Below are 19,389 nucleotides of genomic sequence, written 5' to 3'. Positions count from 1 at the left end.
ATACTATGGACGAATACAACAATTGTGAGCCCGTATGTATTATATTTTGTATTGATATTCTCATTTGAAAAGTCGAGTTGTAGTAAATACATCGCCCACTCCTTTCAAGAACGTCATAAATAAAAAAACTTGATTTTTCAGGAGAACGTTTTTAAAGTTTAAAAATATAATACAAAATATAAAAATAAATATCAAGCCACTTATTGAACTTTTTAATATGCAACAGATCTCTTTAGGTAAAACCTGAAGGTTTTTTCTACATTCGAAAAATATTTAGTACATTTAAAAAAAATATTAAATAATAACCTTTTCTTCAAAATGCAAAAACAACACTTTCTGCCCTATCGGGTAAATATTAAGTTAAAAATATGCCTCTTTTGCTGGGATATAGTACATTTTCTGGGCATTCCGAAAACATGCACAACTGAAAATTGACGATTTTTGATTTATGACGTTCTTGAAAAGAGTGAGCGACATATTATCGAGAGGGGAAGGTTAAAACATTAAACCATTTGACAAATTAACGACAGCCAACGCAGTTTTTTTCACGTTTTTTTTTTAAACCGCCTAATGACCGCCCGTAATCCCGTAAGCTATTTCTCATATTCAACCTCTTCTTCCTTTTTTATTTTGTTGCTCTTCTACCGTTATCCTTCATTTCATTTCTTTACATTATGTAGCATAATGTGGTGTGGCCGAAAGAGTTTGGACACGAATTGAGAATTATTCTCCGAGCATCGCGGGTCACTGTAAATTGTTCTCGAACTGGGTCAAGCAACATCATTCATAGTCATCTGTGAAGTATAGCGCGGTATGTAACGCGTTATAGTAAATTTAATATAATTACACGCTCATGTGGTTCTTTGTTCCTCGACGGTGTTGATTCACAACCTCGTATCCACGAAAATACTAAATAAAAAAATTAGGGGCCACTTAAAAAAAAACATGTAAATTTTTCCTCATTCTTACAGTTAAGTTTTATCAAGATTTCAAACAAAATACATCATCCGTAATAAAAAAATTATTACAATGTAAGTAAAAAAAAAATGTTCCCAGGAAATACCTAGGCTTCCATATTTTTCTTCATCTATGTTTAGATGTTAACATGTAAAAATAATTCCCTAAGTGAAGAAACCCAGATTTGTAGTATTTGGTATCGAAATACACTTTAAATGATGTATTATATTTTTTTATTATTAGATGTAACCCGCCACTCGTTGCTGTGGCTCAATCCGAGTCAAATAGAAAAGAAAGAAAATAGATAGTACACATTTCTAGTATGTTAAATTCTACAATGCTTGTGAAACAATGAAAAATTTTATATTATTTCGAGAAATAAAAATACTTTGTGTTCTGATCCACTCACATTTTTATTAACCAACTAGTTTCGGCAACAACCTGTTTAATTTATGACTTAATGGGTTTAATTTATGATTAAACCCTGAAGAGGGCAACAGGTTGTTGCCGAAACTAGTTGGTTAATAAAAATGTGAGTGGATCAGAACACAAAGTATTTTTATTTCTCGAAATAATATATTAATATGATCCACAAAGTTAATGCTTTCAATATTAAAAAAAATGTTATATCTACGAAACAATATTTTATTTTGGACACAAAAGTGGTAGCAGCTGTCAAGAAGCACGCTGTCTGCCATTATCAATGTAAACTACTGCATGTGTTGCTTTTGCGTACGTAACAGATGGCACTGTCATTGCGGTCTAAAGAGCGAATGAATATTATCTCGAGAAAGAAATTCTAGTGGTATGAGGGAATGAGGAAATTAAGCTGGTATGAGGGAATTTAGGATTTTAATTTTTTTATTTAAAAACAAATTAACTTTCGATACAGATAATGTCACAGCGAGGCCCGAAATTTATTAATTTGCATTCTCAAATTGTTTAACTTTATATATTTTTACATAATTTCGGGCCGTGAATTAATCTAAAAGCACGAACATTAATTTCAAATCGATTCGACATGAACAGCCAGTATCGCCGGTCGTAATTCAGCCTTCTTATGCCCCCGGCCGACACGACACGGTAATTTTTCTAATTTTTTTAGTCAATTTTCGAAATTGTCGCGATCGCCGATTGCGGCCGTTCCCCGACACCGCCGAAATGCGAGAAAATTAATTATTCATAACCAAATTACAAGTATTAGTGGAGAACAGAGCCGCGGTCCGAAATCCCGAAAAAACTAATGTAAAACGCCTAGAAAAGCCCTATCATTATACGTATCGGGTCGAGAACCGGTGATTTATGGCCGAACGGAAAAATAATTCCACGGCCCGCGAGATCGTATCGGCCCGTGTTAAATGCACGAACGCTGGTCACGTGGTACAATGCTTTGCTTCTATTTTTAAAATGAACACATTTCAAAATTCGAATGCCGAAATTCGCAATTAGCTATGTATTCTATTTTCTATAACAAAATAATAAAGAACACATTTCAAATTTCGAATGTCGAAATTCGCAATCAACTATGTATTTTATTTTCTATAACAAAATAATAAAGAACACATTTCAAATTTAGACTGCCGAAATTCGCAAATAACTAAATTAATTAAGAACACATTTCAAAATTCGAATGCCGTAATTCGCAATCAACTATGTATTTTATTTTCTATAACAAAAGAATAAAGAACACATTTCAAATTTAGACTGCCGAAATTCGCAATAATTAAGAACACATTTCGAATTTCGAATGCCGAAATTCGCAATTGACTATGTATTCTATTTTCTACAGCAAAATAAATAAGAACACATTTCATATTTCGAATGCCGAAATTTTTAATTGGGGTCATTAACTGTATGTATGTTCATGCATCTCCTCATACATACCCGCCGATTATTACCACTCAAGTATTTGGCATACCTGATCGTGCCATGTTTTTCTCGGTCTTCCTCTGCTCCTTTTTCCAATTACATTCGCCTCATAAATTTGTTTTACCGTTCTTTCCTCACCCATTCGTTCTACATGTCCAAACCATCTCAACACAACTTTCTTAATTTTATCTATAACGCTTATCTCAGCTTTGCATTCCTTCCTCATTTCACTATTCGAACATCTATCATACATCGTTTTGTCGCACATTCGTCTGAGAGATCGCATTTCGACTGCATTCAGTCTACTTTCATCCTTCTTTCGCCAACTCCATGTTTCACTTCCATACGTTAGAGTTGATACCAGGACTCCGTTGTGTACTGCCAGTTTAGCTTCCGCTGAGATATTTTTATATTTTTTACTGTGTAAATGGGTCGGGTGCAATTAGGGGATGATACTTTGGCCCTTTCGGGTGGAATCACCCACCCTCTTTTTCCAGGAAATGGAATATGCAGAAAAAATATTCATCACTAAAAGCCACATACATAATTCATTAGTCATGGCGGTTTCTCGGGATAACCTAAAACCAGGTGGTCTCTGCGTTGGGACTAGCGTCATATTGCAAATTTAAAAATGAAACATGATAGAAACATCGAGTGGGATATTGTCGGAGAGAGGCTTAAAATTGAACTGTGTAATTTGATTACGTCCGTCTCCGTAGTGTAATGGTCAGCACGCTCGGCTACCGTTCTGGAGGTCCCGGGTTCGATTCCCAGGGGGGGGGTAAAATAAATATAAGTGATTTTTTTCACTGTACTATTTATTCGATATTACCCTGGACTGGTACCTGAAGCGGAGGGCTGATCACCTTTCCTTCATGGTTAACGATCAAGATAACACTGCGTTTGTATTACGCAGTGCCCTATGCACCATTGGGGTGCGGATAAGGGTTTAAAAAAAAATTGATTACATATTAAAAACAATGATGACGTTGTGGCACAATTAAAAAAAAGAAATAATAGTTGTATCTTTATACTCAAGCCCACTTTTTGGTTAAATTTGCGGTGTTTGAAAATGATGCGGAATGCGTCGGAACACGTGTGTATATTTATATTTTTTAATTTTTGCTTGGTAAATACCACTATTTCTTAAAATGTAATACGACATGTCGCTCACTCATTTCAACAACGTCTGATATCAAAAATCGACAATTTTCAGCTGTTCGTGTTTTCGGAATGCCCAGAAAATGTACTATATCCCAGCAAAAGCGGCATATTTTTAACTTAATATAATATGTGCCCGCTACAGGGCAGAAAGTGTTGTTTTTCCATTTTGAAGAAAAGGTATTGTTTAATTATTTTTTTAAATATACTAAATATTTTTCAAATGGAGAAAAAACATTCAGGTTTTACCTAATAAGATCTGTTGCACAGTAAAAAGTGGCTTGATATTTATTTTTAATACATTGTATTATATTTTTAAACTTGAAAAACGTTCTCCTGAAAAATCAAGTTTTTTGATTTATGACGTTCTTGAAAGGAGTGAGCGATATTATGGTAACATATTATGTTTAATGCGAAAATTGAGCCTACTTACCTGAGCACAGGCAATCAAAATTTGAAGCAATTGTGTTATTTTCACAAAACTTGACTTTTTTCCGCGGCACACCAACTAATAACCACGGTACACCAGTGTGCCGCGGCACACACTTTGCGGAACAATGGTTTAGATCAGGCATGTGGAACCTTTCTATTTCAAAAGGCCACATTCACTTATCTGATTCAACATGAGGCCGCAGTAAAGAAAACTTTGACACCCTCCCCATAAACAAGATATTTTAATTATATCACAATATAAATTGTTAAAAATGCAATTTTAAAAAATATAGAAAATATGCATAATTACAAAAATTGGCATCAGTCAAAAGGCCGCACTAGATTAGCCAAAAGGCCGCACTAGAATAGCCAAAAGGCCGCACTAGAATAGCCAAAAGACCGCACTAGAATAGCCAAAAGGCCGCATGCGGCCTCAAGGGCGCAGGTTCCCCATGCCTGGTTTAGATTATAAGACTAACGCTCGTTGGTAACAGACGCTACTGTTCGCGATAAAGAGCTCAGCATAGCTAGCATTTTTGCCAGCGGATGGTATATAGGAAGTTTAATCGGGTAAACACTAGTATATTATACCATTATTATGTCGTTATATCCTCCTAATGAATCCTTTATCACCTTCGTGATGCGTGTTTGCGTAACAAACGAAATAACGCACGGTATTTTCCCCGAACGCAGTGACTATTCCCGCTCCGTACTAATTTCCAGAATTATATTCCGCACGGACTTGGCCGTAAATCTTTTTGATTTTTACCCTAAACATACCAGGGGGACATAAATCTAGCGGGCCGACAGGCGAGCGGCTCTACCTGCGAACCGCTCTGCCCATTTAGTTTTAAGATCTCCCTTAAACTTTTTTTGTTATCCATCTCCTGCTCCCCGCGCTCTAGGGACACTCGCGACCGGCTGATGGCGCATTCGGTCACGGAAACCGATTACTGAATGATAACTTATAATAATAATTTTGGATGATTCGTTTATAATAATAATTTTGGATGATTCGAATAATTTTGGATGATTCGAATAATTTTGGATGATTCGAATAATTTTGGATGAAGGAAGAAGAATGAAAGTAGACTGGATGCAGTCGAAATGCGATCTCTCAGAAGAATGTGCGACAAAACGATGTATGATAGATGTGCGAATAGTGAAATAAAGAAGGAATGCAAAGCTGAGATAAACATTATCGATAAAATTAAGAAAGGTGTGTTGAGATGGTTTGGACATGTGGAACGAATGAGTGAGGAAAGAACGGTAAAACAAATTTATGAGGTGAATGTTAGTGGGAAAAGAAGCAGAGGAAGACCGAGAAAAACATGGCACGATCAGGTATGCCAAATACTTGAAAGTGGTCAGGTTAGGAGTCGTAACAATCGGCGGGTATGTATGAGGAGATGCATGAACGTGGAAGAGGCGAAGAATATTTGCAAGGACAGAGTGGTGTGGCGCTCTATTCTCTCTGCCTACCCCTGCGGGGAAGCGGCGTGATGGTTAGTTAGTTAGTTAGTTATGATTCGTATGGCAAACTTGTTTGATCAAAGTGCTACATCATAAGCCTGTTCTCTTTAAATTAATTTATGTATTAACTTTTAAATCAAACACAGATTTTTTGAGTCTACTAAGTTGTATTTTATTAAAAAAACACATAAAAATTAATATTATGGCATTTTCAAACGAATGTGAAGATTAAATGGACTGACGGTCCTTATGTAGCTTTACAATTCTAGGTACTTAAGTAATAGTTTTAACATGTGCAGTAATAACTTACGGGAGACAACAATAGTTAATGGGGCATGTAGGTACGTACACCTATATTTATTTTTTGGGTAAGGAAGAATCTATTGACATGGCTCTTTATATTATTTATTGATATTGACTAGTTTCGGAAGCTAAGCTTCCACCTTCAGGTCTAAATGTAAACTGATACTAGTTGTCATTCATAAATTAATTCAAGTGGTATAAAAACGTGTTTTCTTTAAAAGGATTAAGTTGTTTTTACAGCGCGCTTGATGTGATAATTCACAAAAATGGCGCTTTACAAATAATTTTTCATTATTTTTATAACTGAAACTAGTTGTCATTCATTAATAATTTCAACTAGGATGTATGTCGTTTTTACAGCGCGCTTGATGTGATAATTCACAAAAATGGCGCTTTACAAATAATTTTTCATTATTTTTATAACTACCATACCGTTTGTCATTCGCGTCACTACTCGGTATCCACCCGGGCATTACACATAACCGCGCGTCCCAGTTGGGGAGTCGACCTGGTAGGCTCGTATTATTTCATACGCCACATACAGAATGCCTTCTCGCTCCCGGCTCCCGTGCATTACGGGTATGAGCGATGCGATGAGCCTCTTCAAATGTTCTGCTCTCCGGGTCGCTGTTACAATCCTCCCTCCCTTTCGTTCTTTCCTAAAGGGCTTTTGTGTCCGATAACAAGGATTCTGGATGAGGGATCAATTTGATATATTGCCGAATTTCGCATACCTGTGTTTATTTATTTATGTCTTTATTAGGTAGTGAATGATGGTACATGAAAAGTTCTCTTCATACTGTTGTGCTCCTGATATGTTCCCCAATACATTAGAAGTTTTGCTGATTATTTTTCTATGCAAAGTCAATATTTTCATTTTTAGGATGGTACATAAATAGTTCTCTTCGTACTGCTGTGCTCCTGGTGTATTCCACGGTACATTAGAAGTTTTGCTGATTATTTTTCTATACGCTGAGATAAGCATTATCGATAAAATTAAGAAAGGTGTGTTGAGATGATTTGGACATGTAGAGCGAATGAGTGAGGAAAGAACGGTAAAACAAATTTACGAGGCGAATGTTATTGGAAAAAGTAGCAGAGGAAGACCGAGAAAAACATGCCACGATCAGGTATGGTATCAAATACTTGAAAGTGGTCAGGTTAGGAGTCGTAACAATCGGCGGGTATGTATGAGGAGATGCATGAACGTGGAAGATGCGAAGAATGTTTGCAAAGACAGAGTGGTGTGGCGTTCTATTCTCTCTGCCTACCCCTGCGGGGAAGCGGCGTAATGGTTAGTTAGTTTTTCTATACAAAATCTATATTTTCATTTCTTGTTAAGTTATTTACGTCCAAGCAAGCAAATAGACTATGTTTTTTGACATCTCAACATAGATGAAGAAGAATATGGAAGTGTATATAGAGATGTCAAAAAAATAATGTAAACGTAACTCCTAATTGGACAACAAGTATTTGGACATTTTACAAAATCATACTTTACTTATACATTACGGTTGGTATTAGGACTACGTTGTGCCTAACTGTGAAGACTGTAAGACTATTAGTTATACTTCGAATATAATTATTTTTTCGTTAATTGATTCGGACGTCACTTTGTGGTAATATCTATCTGTTTTAATTTAGGTTTTACATGGTTAATACCACTATTTCTTAAAATATATTGTGACACGTGTTTCGATGGAGTCCTCTACATTTTCGAACAAAGTGTCAATAGATTTCAAGAAATACATAGTGGGATTTTCCAAGTAAAATTTGAATTGAAATTATTTGATTAGTTTTTTCTTATTCGTTCGCAAAGTGATCATTATCTTTTGAATCCACGTCACAAAAATATTTTTTGATTGTCGAGAATGACGCATAATTGATTTCCTAATCATCAAAAGTAATTACTTTTCTGACTTAGTAGATAGAGCTTACTTACGGAATGATCCTAATTTTCGAGAAAATTGATGTATGAATTACGAAGTTCGTTTCATTTCCCCTTGGAATTTCGCGATATTAAAATTTCGGCCACTTTAATTAAGTTGGCGAACATCTTCTTGATACTGTACGGAGAATCGGGGCGTGTTGTTCATTTAGCATAATTAATTTTTAATTTGAATATAAAATGATTTAAAGCCACTATTAGCTTTTCATTAGGCCGCGGGTCCGGAGGTGAGACATTTATGGGTTTTAATTGTTGTTATTCCCGCGTCGGGGTTTATTGGCGCCGTATAACCATAACCCGGTGTTCGGCTCAATAACATGTGTTATAATTAAGCCATCATTGCACAATACGTGCCCGCAGATTACACAGCCTCACCGTTATCGTTGGTCCAGACTCGTTATTAGCTATTCTCGTATCTTTATTGTATCTGTGTTGTGTCTCTTCTGGCTCCACGGACTTCATACATCCGTTCTCACTAGGCTTTTGGAGTTTTTGAATTCTATCATTTTTTTATATTCTCCTGTGAATTATCATTTAGACTTTGGGAATTTTTGACTTCTTTCCAGTTTTTTTTTATATTCCTGGAATTTCTCAGTCATTTTTACTCCTTCCTCTCTCAATAGTCGTTTTCGTTCACTCACATCTTGTTAACCTTCATTATGCATTATTTATACACTTTTATAATCGATTCATTCTCTTCTTCTTCGTCTTACTCCTCGTAACTGAGGGTTGTGACCCTTGTGGAAGCAATGACTCTTCTCCAGTTATCCCTTGACTGCGCTGCACGTAGCGCTCTAACCACCGAGGTATATTCACACTCAGTGGAGTATATATTCTTCACTGCTAAACCACGCATTCTTCTTCTCTTTTACTGATTCTTTGACATCGTCATCCCACCACACATCGCCTTTTTTCCTTCCTTGCACCGCTATACCACACGCCACCTTTGCGGATCCACACACACTACCTTTTAGATGTTCTCACATATCATTTATACCGAGTTCATTTACATTTTCCGCAATCAACCTACTGCATACGCCTGTTTCAAACTTTGCTCTTATGCCATCATTTTGTAGTATTTTTACTCTGCTCATCTTTTAAAGTAAATTAATATGTATATGTTCGTTTTTTCTAAATCTTGAATCTCCTAAAGGTATTCGCTGATTGCGTTGAAATTTCAACATAACGTTGTTGTGATTTTATAACAGTGCTATTTTTTTAAGCTACAATACTCTTTCTCTTGCTTTTTCATATTTGTATGTTCAGCATTTTCTTCTACTTCTCCATATATTTATTTCGTTTATACAATTCATGCTTTGTCGGCACTTGCCAGTCTCGAGTATTACATTTCGTCTGCTATTATTACACTCTCCTTCGTGTAACTCTTCCCAAATGTAATTTTACAAAGCTCCCTCTGTTTGCCGCCGCGTCCTCTTGTTAGCCCTCCCGGAATACTAGGGGCGCATACATCACCGGCGATAGCGGGTATTCTAAGCGGGATGGACCATATATGTGTTGTGTTGTTCTTATGCACATGCTCGCTTCTGCTGATGTGTATACAGTCCATGCTCGCGTTCATAGCTCAGTCCCGTTGCGGTCAGTTTTTCACTCAGCGTCTGCAAAGTACGCCTCTACGTAATGGCTGGCCGATTTATTTCTCCGCTCGGTTTTATTTCAGGCAATCCTTATTCTTGAAATTGATTAAACGGTTCCCTAGCTAAACATTTACAGACGTCCTTTGTACCCGAGAGAGACGGTTGGAATTGAATGGAATAAGCTACGTTTGCACAAAGGATTGTTTGTGTTTGCCCGATATCTGAACTATCTGCGTTTTGGCTTTTGTTTTAAAAGAAAATCACCGTTAATCTCGCGTTTTATATCTTAATCCTGAAGTCGCTGAAGAGGCGTCTGGGATCAGTCGTCAGAAAGACGTACACGAAATTTATAATGACGGTTTTTAATAAGCTTTTCTTTCAGAATCGTCCGTCGCTGCTGCGGTTTTTTTTTAGATAATTTTATGATTTCATTATTTTTATGACGTCGTCATCTCAATGTCATTAGGATGAGTCCACTGTTCGTCATCTTAAAAAAAAATTGTTTGACTTTTCTTTTTATATTATATCATATTAACTCTAAAATACGCACTTACGCACAAATGAATTGATCGTCTCTCGAGGAAGATTTGTCGCGATTGCCTGATTCTCAATACGTTAAGGTCCTATATGCCCATGCCGTCTCGTTAAAACAAAAGTAAATGTGAAAAAAATACCATAAAGAACATATTTTATGCGTACATTTTATGCAGTAAAGATGAAAGAAATACCATGAAAAAGGACATATTTTTAACATCGATTGAATGTTCTGATTTAGAAAAAAGTGCAATGTAGGGTTAAACGCGTTGAATTGTTGGTGACTTTAATGTAATCGAATAATTCGTATATTTTTGCCCCACGTTGGGCGCCAATTCGTAAACCGTCCCCGCCTCATGTGGGTGTATCGAGGAGTTACAACCGCCCGCGTGCTCTGTGGCCCTAGTAACTGTTCATCTCCTTTTCTCCCGGGGACAAACTCGGGGAAATATATACAATGCATGCGCGCTGAAAAGGTTTTTCAAAATGTAACACGTTCCGATCGTGATTCGGCTTTTGGACTCTCTCGTACCGTATATTTATTCCCTTTTTTAGTTTATTTTATTTATTTAAACATATTACATACTTACGTATGTATACCATCACATGGATCAATCTTATAAAATGTGAGGTGCTAGGGTATACTGTGGGATGTGTGATATGATGTAAGAATACACAGCTCATCAGAAGATTACTTTTGAATGAAAAAAGTACTCACTTGATCACAGAACACAGTTTATTGAGTTAATTTTAAAAAAACATATTACATACATACGTCACATATATAATATTCCCGATGAGTAATTTCCACTACCCATTTTGAGACATGGGATTCAGGTTAACGAGACTGAAAAACAGATAAGAAAACATAGGGCAATATGTAAAATATAAAGCAATAAAAGGTACAGTAAATAGGCATAAAGAAATTAGGTAAGAAGCATGTTTAAAGGAATAATTGAGAAAATTTTAATCATCACTTACACTAAATATCTTGTCAGATTTTATTTTATTTTTTCAGTTCATTCATTTTGGATTCCTGACTGGGTTCTGTTTTATATATGTCAGGCAGCTGGTTAATTCGGGTGTAGGCAATATATTGCAAGGACCTTACTCCAAACTTAGTAGTGCTTATCAGCTCCATACGTATTTTATTATGTCCTCGTGAATTATAATGGCTAAATATCGATAGCTGGGAATCGACGTCGCAGGAGGCTAATCCCTCTTAAAAACAGGCCGCAAGGCCTATAATAAGAAGAAGAAGAAGAATAATTATAATCATGAATTTCTATGTTAAAAATCGGTTTCGTCTTGCTGTGAGTCGTTTTAAACATTATTTGAAGCATTTTTGTAATCTCATATGTTGGGAGAATGTCAAAAGGTATTATGTTAGTGCTCAGTGAATTTCTTTTACATGAGTGGTGTACGGTATACGAAATATATTTCTTTCGAATCGAGAGAACAAAACGTTTAATATTGCCCGCTTAATGACTCGACTAGAGTCGCCCATCATTAATTCGGCGATGCCAGGAGTGTGGAAGAAGTGACTGGATATGATAGACACCGCGGCCACTCCTCCTAGCCGCGCAATAAATTCGTAGCCGATGATTTATCGCCGGCGAAAAAAGCGGTCAATGCGGCATTGGCATACTTTAATCGTGCATATTAAAATTCTCTTATCCCGCCCCTTTTTATGGCCGACGCGCGAATTCGTTAGAAGCGATTATGTTTCATACTGTCAGTCGAAATATGCACTCGGGTATCCTCGCAAAAGCGATGTGCCAGGATTAACATCGTTAAATTTGCGAATGAAAATCCGCTGAAGTGACCGTGTTGTCGGATTTCCCTCCGTTTGATATTATTAAATTTCTCAGTGTCTTGTCGGCTTTTCTTCTTCTCGCCTCGCTCCCCCTGTAGCATCGTTGTAATTATTCCCCCTTTCGGACGGCGGACGTTAAAAAAACAATGCATTATGCATTTTTCCATCTCTTTGATGTTTCTGGAGCCCGGGGCTTTTTCGCGCCTCGAGAAAATGAACGTATATACGCAGGTTTTTTTCCACATAAATGCGAGCAGAACACTTTGCACAGAGACTTCTTATTAACAGTATTAAATTTAGGATACCTAGAGAATTTTTATCTTAAAAAAGGTTAGAAAGCGCATTTCTCGCAAACATAATTTTCATGGTTAATTCTGCCTTTTTTGTTTTATGTCGAAACGAATAAGCAGCCTTCGCTACTCCCACGTGATATGATATATTGTCTCATGTCTCACTATCAGATGATTTGCTGTAAAAATGTTGAACACTGGAAACGTGCGATGCAAATATAAATTAACTCTCGCGGAGTTTTTGTTTTATTGTTATGCTAAACATTTGAGGGCCATAAAAATGTAAGTCGGGTTCAACATGCGATTTAACGATCGCTTCGGCCGCATTCCCGCCTCGATTGCTCCCTACGTTGAAACGTACGAATTGGACGCGTCCGCGAGGTAGTAAATGGTAATTGCCGGGGCAGCGGGTGTTATATCATCGGTAGCGGTAAGTGCATTCGCTCTATAAACCCGCATTAATGGAATCGCGTCCGAATGACCGCCAGAGCAAAAACATCCCGGCCTTTTGATTGGCAATTAGTGGTGCTACAAGCGTTTGCACTCTGAGCGCGCCGCTTGGAGGTCGCCCGTAATGTTTAATCGCCTAGGACTACACTGACTACATTCCGGGTTTACATACAGAGCCAGCCATCTGAGCCGGTACAGCTCCTACCTACAGCAGACTATACACAGTCTCTATACCCTGTCCTCCGACCAGCCTACCAGCCTCTGACCTTTCCAACCGCCCGTGATTCGGACGCACATTTTATTACCGTTATTAGACACGAAGTTCTCGTCTCTCGCCGATGTTCCAATATTGTATCGGCCCCTGCGACCAGTTTGCGTGAATCTAAACGGCTTCGAAACTGGTTTTCTGCTATCGAGAGCATATTTACTTTCATCTCTTTTCGAGATGCCTCTACCACGCATATCGTGAATTTATACTCGATAATAATAAGGTTTATTAATTTAGATCATAATATTATCCACGGACAAAAGGCGATCGTGTGTAATCTACATACTTTGTGAATATCGTTTCTTCACCTTCATTATCCATCGGTTCTCAGCCACGTTTCTGCCTTATTTCGAGCTTAACTCATCTTATAACTTTATAAGTTATTTTTTTAATCATTATATCTTTACAATCCGATTATAAAATACATTCTTCAATTCCTGTATATGCAGTTGGTAATTCAACATTTTTCTATATTAGTCACTATTCCATCTTCTACTTGTATTTCGTCTTCATGATATCGTCTGTTTATATCCTCTCTTTTATATTTAATTCATTTTATGGGAATTTTTTTCGAATATCATTGCGCTCTGGGTTGATCTTGCAAATGTTTAAAAACATCTGAAGATGTTTTCGTTTGCTTTATTTTTTTCCCTATGCTTCACTAGAGTTCCTAAACACGTTTCGACTGTAAATATTTACATTTATCACCCCTGTTGTCGCATTAAAACATCAAGTTACTTCATCTTTGCTAAGTCAATCCTCTGGGTGATAAATTGCAAAGCGGATACAGCTTGTCGGAGCAATTCTTGGTACCGAATTCTAGCTACCAGTCGAAGGGATTTGGCTTTGGAATGAGTGTATTTTCCGGGGTTAGCGAAAGCCGGCTCGTATTGTCTAAATTTACGATTATACCCTTCATTTGAAATTTAGCCGTTCCTGTAAATACCTCTTCGGCTTCCGTTTCCGGGTCACATACCTGGCGAGCGCTTTCAGCTTTAGGGTCGTACGTTATATCTGTGTGAAGCTTCCTGCGGTGTCTTCGAACTCGACTCAACAGGTAAGCCCTGCCGATAAATAATTCAGATTATATTTACACACGTCGATCCTCTCCCGATCACCCACTCGCCACTTTTTATTCGCCGCTTGGAAAAACGGGTTTCAATAAAACATGGATTACCATATTGGCTCGTATTGGAATACATACATAAATAACTAATTCACGACAATGAGAAAATTACCCAAGGGCGTGTTTATTCAGAATTTTCACACACGCACCTATAATTTATGACCATAAGTTTATATATTATATCACCCGTGTATCTTTCTTTAATTTACGTATGAAGAAAAATTATGTGTTTTAGGTATCTTTGAATATATTTTTTAAACTAACTTACTAACCATCACGCCGCGTTCCCACATGAGTAGGCATAGATAATAGAACGCCACACTAATCTGTCACTAAACAATCTTTGCCTCTTGTACATTCATGCTTCTCCTCACACATTACTGCCGATTATTCCGACACCTGACCCTGACCACTTAATCTTTATAAATACATTTTGGAAACAATACTGAAAAATAAATATTTATTTATTTAATATTTTTTATGAACCTCTCTATAAATCAAACCCGTGAGACACTTCTTCTAACTTATCCGCGTGGGCCACTACATCATATCAACGCAGTGTTATCTTGCTCGTAAATTGCATGCATGTAAATAGTTTAGACCCGCGCGTCTTCTATCAGTCCAGGGTGATATTAAATTGAAGGTGAATATCACTTATATTTGTTATATTTATGAACCCGGGACTTCAAGCGCGGTAGTTAAACGCGTTTACCACTACGTATGGAGGCAGACAAGCTACAGACGTAATGACACGTTGATTTTAATAATAATGGCGTTCTATCCTCTTTTCTGACCCCTGCAGAGAAACGAGGTGATGATAGTCGTAGTAGTAGCAGAAACACTAAATCTTCGCTTCAGTAATCAGCATTGTTCTCTATCCAACGTTGGATACTTTCGTTCAGAGTTGTATAAGAAGAAAAAACACGACGTTTCGTCTTTCTTTGATCTTTCGAGAAGAAATGCGTATTCTCGGAATTGATATTTTTCTCATTTAAAATTTTGATTACCAATGGCTTACTTGCGTAGGCTCAGGGACCTTCGTATGCAGTCTGTGTGTGGGCTTTCGATGTTCAATATACATGTGCGATTCCTGTGTCGTCACGGTGACTCTGCTATTCTAGAGAAATATGATTTCCACCTTCCTCGACCAGGATATTATAATCCAATACGTACGAGTGTGCGAGTAATCCGTGCATTTCAATTATAAAATTGTGGCGATCATTCATGAATAATTACGTCATGTATTGATCAGCTCTCAAATGAGATTCTGATGGTCCTGATTTTTTGTGTTTATTATTATCTTGTTTTAATTACTGATTTATTATTCTTCTCTCGTGTTGTAACTCGTAACCGATCAGAAATAATTTATATAATTTGTAATACAGATTTTTTTGCTTGCCAATCAAATATAAAATTTCATTTTTATTTCGTAAAAATATTTTTTAATAAAATCAATTTATTATTAAACATTAAAACACTTGTATTAGACCACTTATTGAAGTTTGTTGTATTTCATTTCGTATTTTGTGTAAAAAAAACTAACCAACTAACCATCACGCCGCTTCCCCGCAAGGGTAGGCAGAGAGAATAGAACGCCACACCACTCTGTCTTTGCAAACATTCTTCGCCTCTTCCATGTTCATGCATCTCCTCATACATACCCGCCGATTGTTACGACTTCTAACCTGACCACTTTCAAGTATTTGGCATACCTGATCCAATGTATATTAAAAGCATTTTTAACTTTGTGGTATGGTAATGTAGCACTCTCCTTATCCACGAACACCCATCGTTCATTTTGTGCAATACCACTTTAAAAAACCACTTTCATACATTTACAAAACAAAGTAGTGTTTTTTAAAGTGGTATTACACAAAGTGAACGGTGAATGATGAGAAGAGTGTTGTATTTAATTTTACACTAGTTTCGAAGATCGACATTCAAAAGTCTAGTCATGAACAATTTAGAAATACTACTACTACTACTACTACAACCATCACGCCGTTTCCCCGCAGGGGTAGGCAGAGAGGATGGAACGCCACACTCTTCTGTCCTGACATACACTCCTCGCCTTCTTCACATCCATACATCTAGTCATACATGCCCTCCGATTACGCAGACTTTTGACACCGCCAGATTTTAGGTTCTGATTGATCTGATCGTGCCAAGTCTTTTTCGGTCGTCCACGTTCTGTTTTCCCTCTCACATTCGCCACATAGAAATATGTATATAAAATTTTTAAAACTGATGAAATAATATGCTTTTCCAAAATTCATCACCGTTATTGTCTATGTTCCCATTAAACCAAGTCTCCCCCTCTAGTTATCACCTCTACCAATATTTTTATTGCTCGTTAGTTTTTGTAATCATCTAAATATCTGAAAAATTTTCAATTCCGTATGCGAAGCCAAGTCTAAATTTTAGAGAATAAATTAATGAGAAGAGATTTTTTGTAGTTTTAATGTAATGAATAATCAATCATTTAATTATGTTGAAATGTTTTGATTTATAGCGGAGCAAGTGTTTATAATGTGTAATACAAATCGGTTTACAACAGTAATTTGGTTTCGCAATCGTCCGCCCACGTAATGCATTCGGTATTTTGCGCCTCAAGCTAATAATTGTTTTCATATTATTTTTTGACATCTCATCAAAGATGAAGAAAAAGAAGAAGAATATGGAAGTCTGGGCATTTACGGGGTGACAACCGTCATAGGCTTGGTTAAGTGATCATTTTACACACGTGTAACATGCACCAATTCTACCCATTATTGACAACCACACTACTCAAATTTTTTGAAGTTCTTTATATCGCTCATTCCTTTCAAGAACGTCATAAATAAAAAAACTTGATTTTTCAGGAGAACGTTTTTAAAGTTTAAATATATAATACAATGTGTAAAAAATAAATATCAAGCCACTCATTGAACTTTTTACTGTGCAACAGATCTTTTTAGGTAAAACCTGAAGGTTTTTTCTCCATTTGAAAAATCTTAAGGATATTTAAAAAAATTATTAAACAATACCTTTTCTTCAAAATGCAAAAAGAACACTTTCTGCCCTGTAGCGGGTAAATATTATGTTAAAAATATGCCTCTTTTGCTCGGATATAGTACATTTTCTGGGCAATCCGAAAACATGCACAACTGAAAATTGACGATTTTAAATTTATGACGTTCTTGAAAGAAGTGAGCTATATATGAACCAATTTAGAAACCTTGAATAACTTGAATAACCTTGAATAACTAGAACTTCACTAGAGACATCTATTGGTGAGATGTAAAGAAGCTTTTTACTAAGCAGAAACTCTTATATTAGTATGTGAAGTCCGAATCCTGGATTACAATCACACACATGAGAAACGCCAGTTAAGTTAAAACGTGTAATGTGATCACTTAACCAAGCCTATGACGGTCGTCAGCCCCGTAAATGCCCAGACTTCCATATTCTTCTTCTTCATCTTTGATGAGATGTCAAAAAATAATATGAAAATAACTCCTGTAATTGGAGATAATCGAGATTTTGTGAACAAGTATTTCGACACACTCAAAATGTTGTAAAAGAAATTCATTGAGAACTAGCATATACTAATATCCTTTGAAATTCTCCCAACATATAAGATTACAGAAATGCTTCGAATAATGTTTCAAACGACTCACAGCAACCCAAACCGATTTTTAACACACAAATTTATCAACATAATACACAAGGATACAGTATTTGGACACACTCAAAATGTTGTAAATAATTGTTTCTCTCTTTCCAGATAACTAGTTCGGCTGGGCCCCGCTCGCATCCAGCCGACGTCAGCAACTCCCTCAGCCACTATGTTGCTGACGCAGCCTTGTCCCTTGCAGCCAGCATCTCGGAGAGGAGCCAGGCTCCCGCGAGGGGACCAGGGTAGAAGGAGCAGAGAAGATCATAGGAGACTGGACGCAGAACCGTATTCTCCTAAAGAGAACCTCCAAAATAGCCTGGAATCGAAAGCAGACGGTGATGCAATAGTCGGAACACATCCGCAAATAGGTTCTTCTCAGTTAAGTGTACAGTTTAGCGGAGATGGTGAAAATGTACAAAGTGTTGTTAGTGAAAACGTTAGGGACCACAGTGTATCCGATAGTCGGAAATGCTGTTCGCGCCTAGGCAAGTGCAGAAGTAGCGATAGCAGAAGCCTGGAGAGTTGGAGAAGATGGATTTGCTCCAGGATGGAACACTGGAGGAGTAGAGACATGGGTGATGCTGCAGGAAGTCCCAGGCGGAGGGGGTCAGCCTTGGCTTCCTTCCTCCGCGCTGTTTTGCTGGTCTTCGCTACGATGGCGGTCGTCAATGCAAGGAGTGCTGGTGAGTTTTCAATAATATATTTTTAAAGTGATATCCAGAGTAAAATTATGTATGAATTTCAATGAAAATCAAAACTGTCATTATGAAAAATATATACCAATCAATCAGTTTTGAAAAAGAAAATATTTTTGAAAGGTAAGGAGTTAAAAAATATATGAAAATACTTTTTCTATGTATTTTCTAAAAATAAAAGTTAAATTTCTATATTCCAATAAAAATCGTGCGCGTAAGCACGACCGACCCCTTGCGCGATCGTCCGCGTTCTGAATATGAATTCTGCGAATTCCCCCTTAATCTAAGAATCTTAGCTAGATTTTTATCAGCAATAAAAAAATCTTAGCAGATGTTCTGTCAGAGTAAACTTGAAAAATATATTTTTGCTGTTTATAGTATCGAATGCGAATACTTTAATTAAATAATAAAAATAATGACGTATTCGGGTAAAATACAAAGATTTCTAACGCAGCGGGTGTCGAATCTAGACATTTTTGTAGTTTCTATCTGCTTTTTTAATTACCCCGTAATTTTTATGCCTTTTTAATTGATTTCTCTTTGATTTCGATAACATCTGAATCGAGATTTCGCTAACATATGCCGCTGTGAAAAAAGTTGCGAGATGTCGCTGCGATTTCTAAAAGCCAGCGGGCGGTGGGCACTCCTATGAGGCTGCGTGTATCATGGTATATGTACATCGGAGCAGACGAGTTAATTTAATCATATTCATTATTCATAAGGCTTATCTCAGATGGCGCCACATTCGCGGGTTTCTAATGCCACGACAATTGCTTAAAATACCTCCGGATCCCATATGTCGAAAGAAATAATC

At 36.9% G+C, this 19,389-nt stretch overlaps 1 long non-coding RNA gene across 1 annotated transcript in view; it reads left to right on the top strand.

The window, feature by feature from the left end:
- The window catches only part of LOC148305018 (uncharacterized), a 65,236-nt gene extending 46,673 nt beyond the window's left edge, over positions 1-18,563 (top strand). The window contains exon 3 of the long non-coding RNA XR_015838262.1: positions 17,989-18,563. This is a non-coding gene — a long non-coding RNA (uncharacterized LOC148305018). The remainder of the gene's footprint in view (positions 1-17,988) is intronic.
- The last annotated feature ends 826 nt before the right edge of the window (positions 18,564-19,389 follow it).

This window comes from Brachycentrus maculatus, unplaced genomic scaffold (genome assembly GCF_059751285.1).
Source record: "Brachycentrus maculatus isolate JH-2025_06_01 unplaced genomic scaffold, ASM5975128v1 h1tg000293l, whole genome shotgun sequence".
Lineage (NCBI taxonomy): Eukaryota > Metazoa > Arthropoda > Insecta > Trichoptera > Brachycentridae > Brachycentrus > Brachycentrus maculatus.
This window is presented reverse-complemented; position numbering and strand designations above follow the sequence as displayed.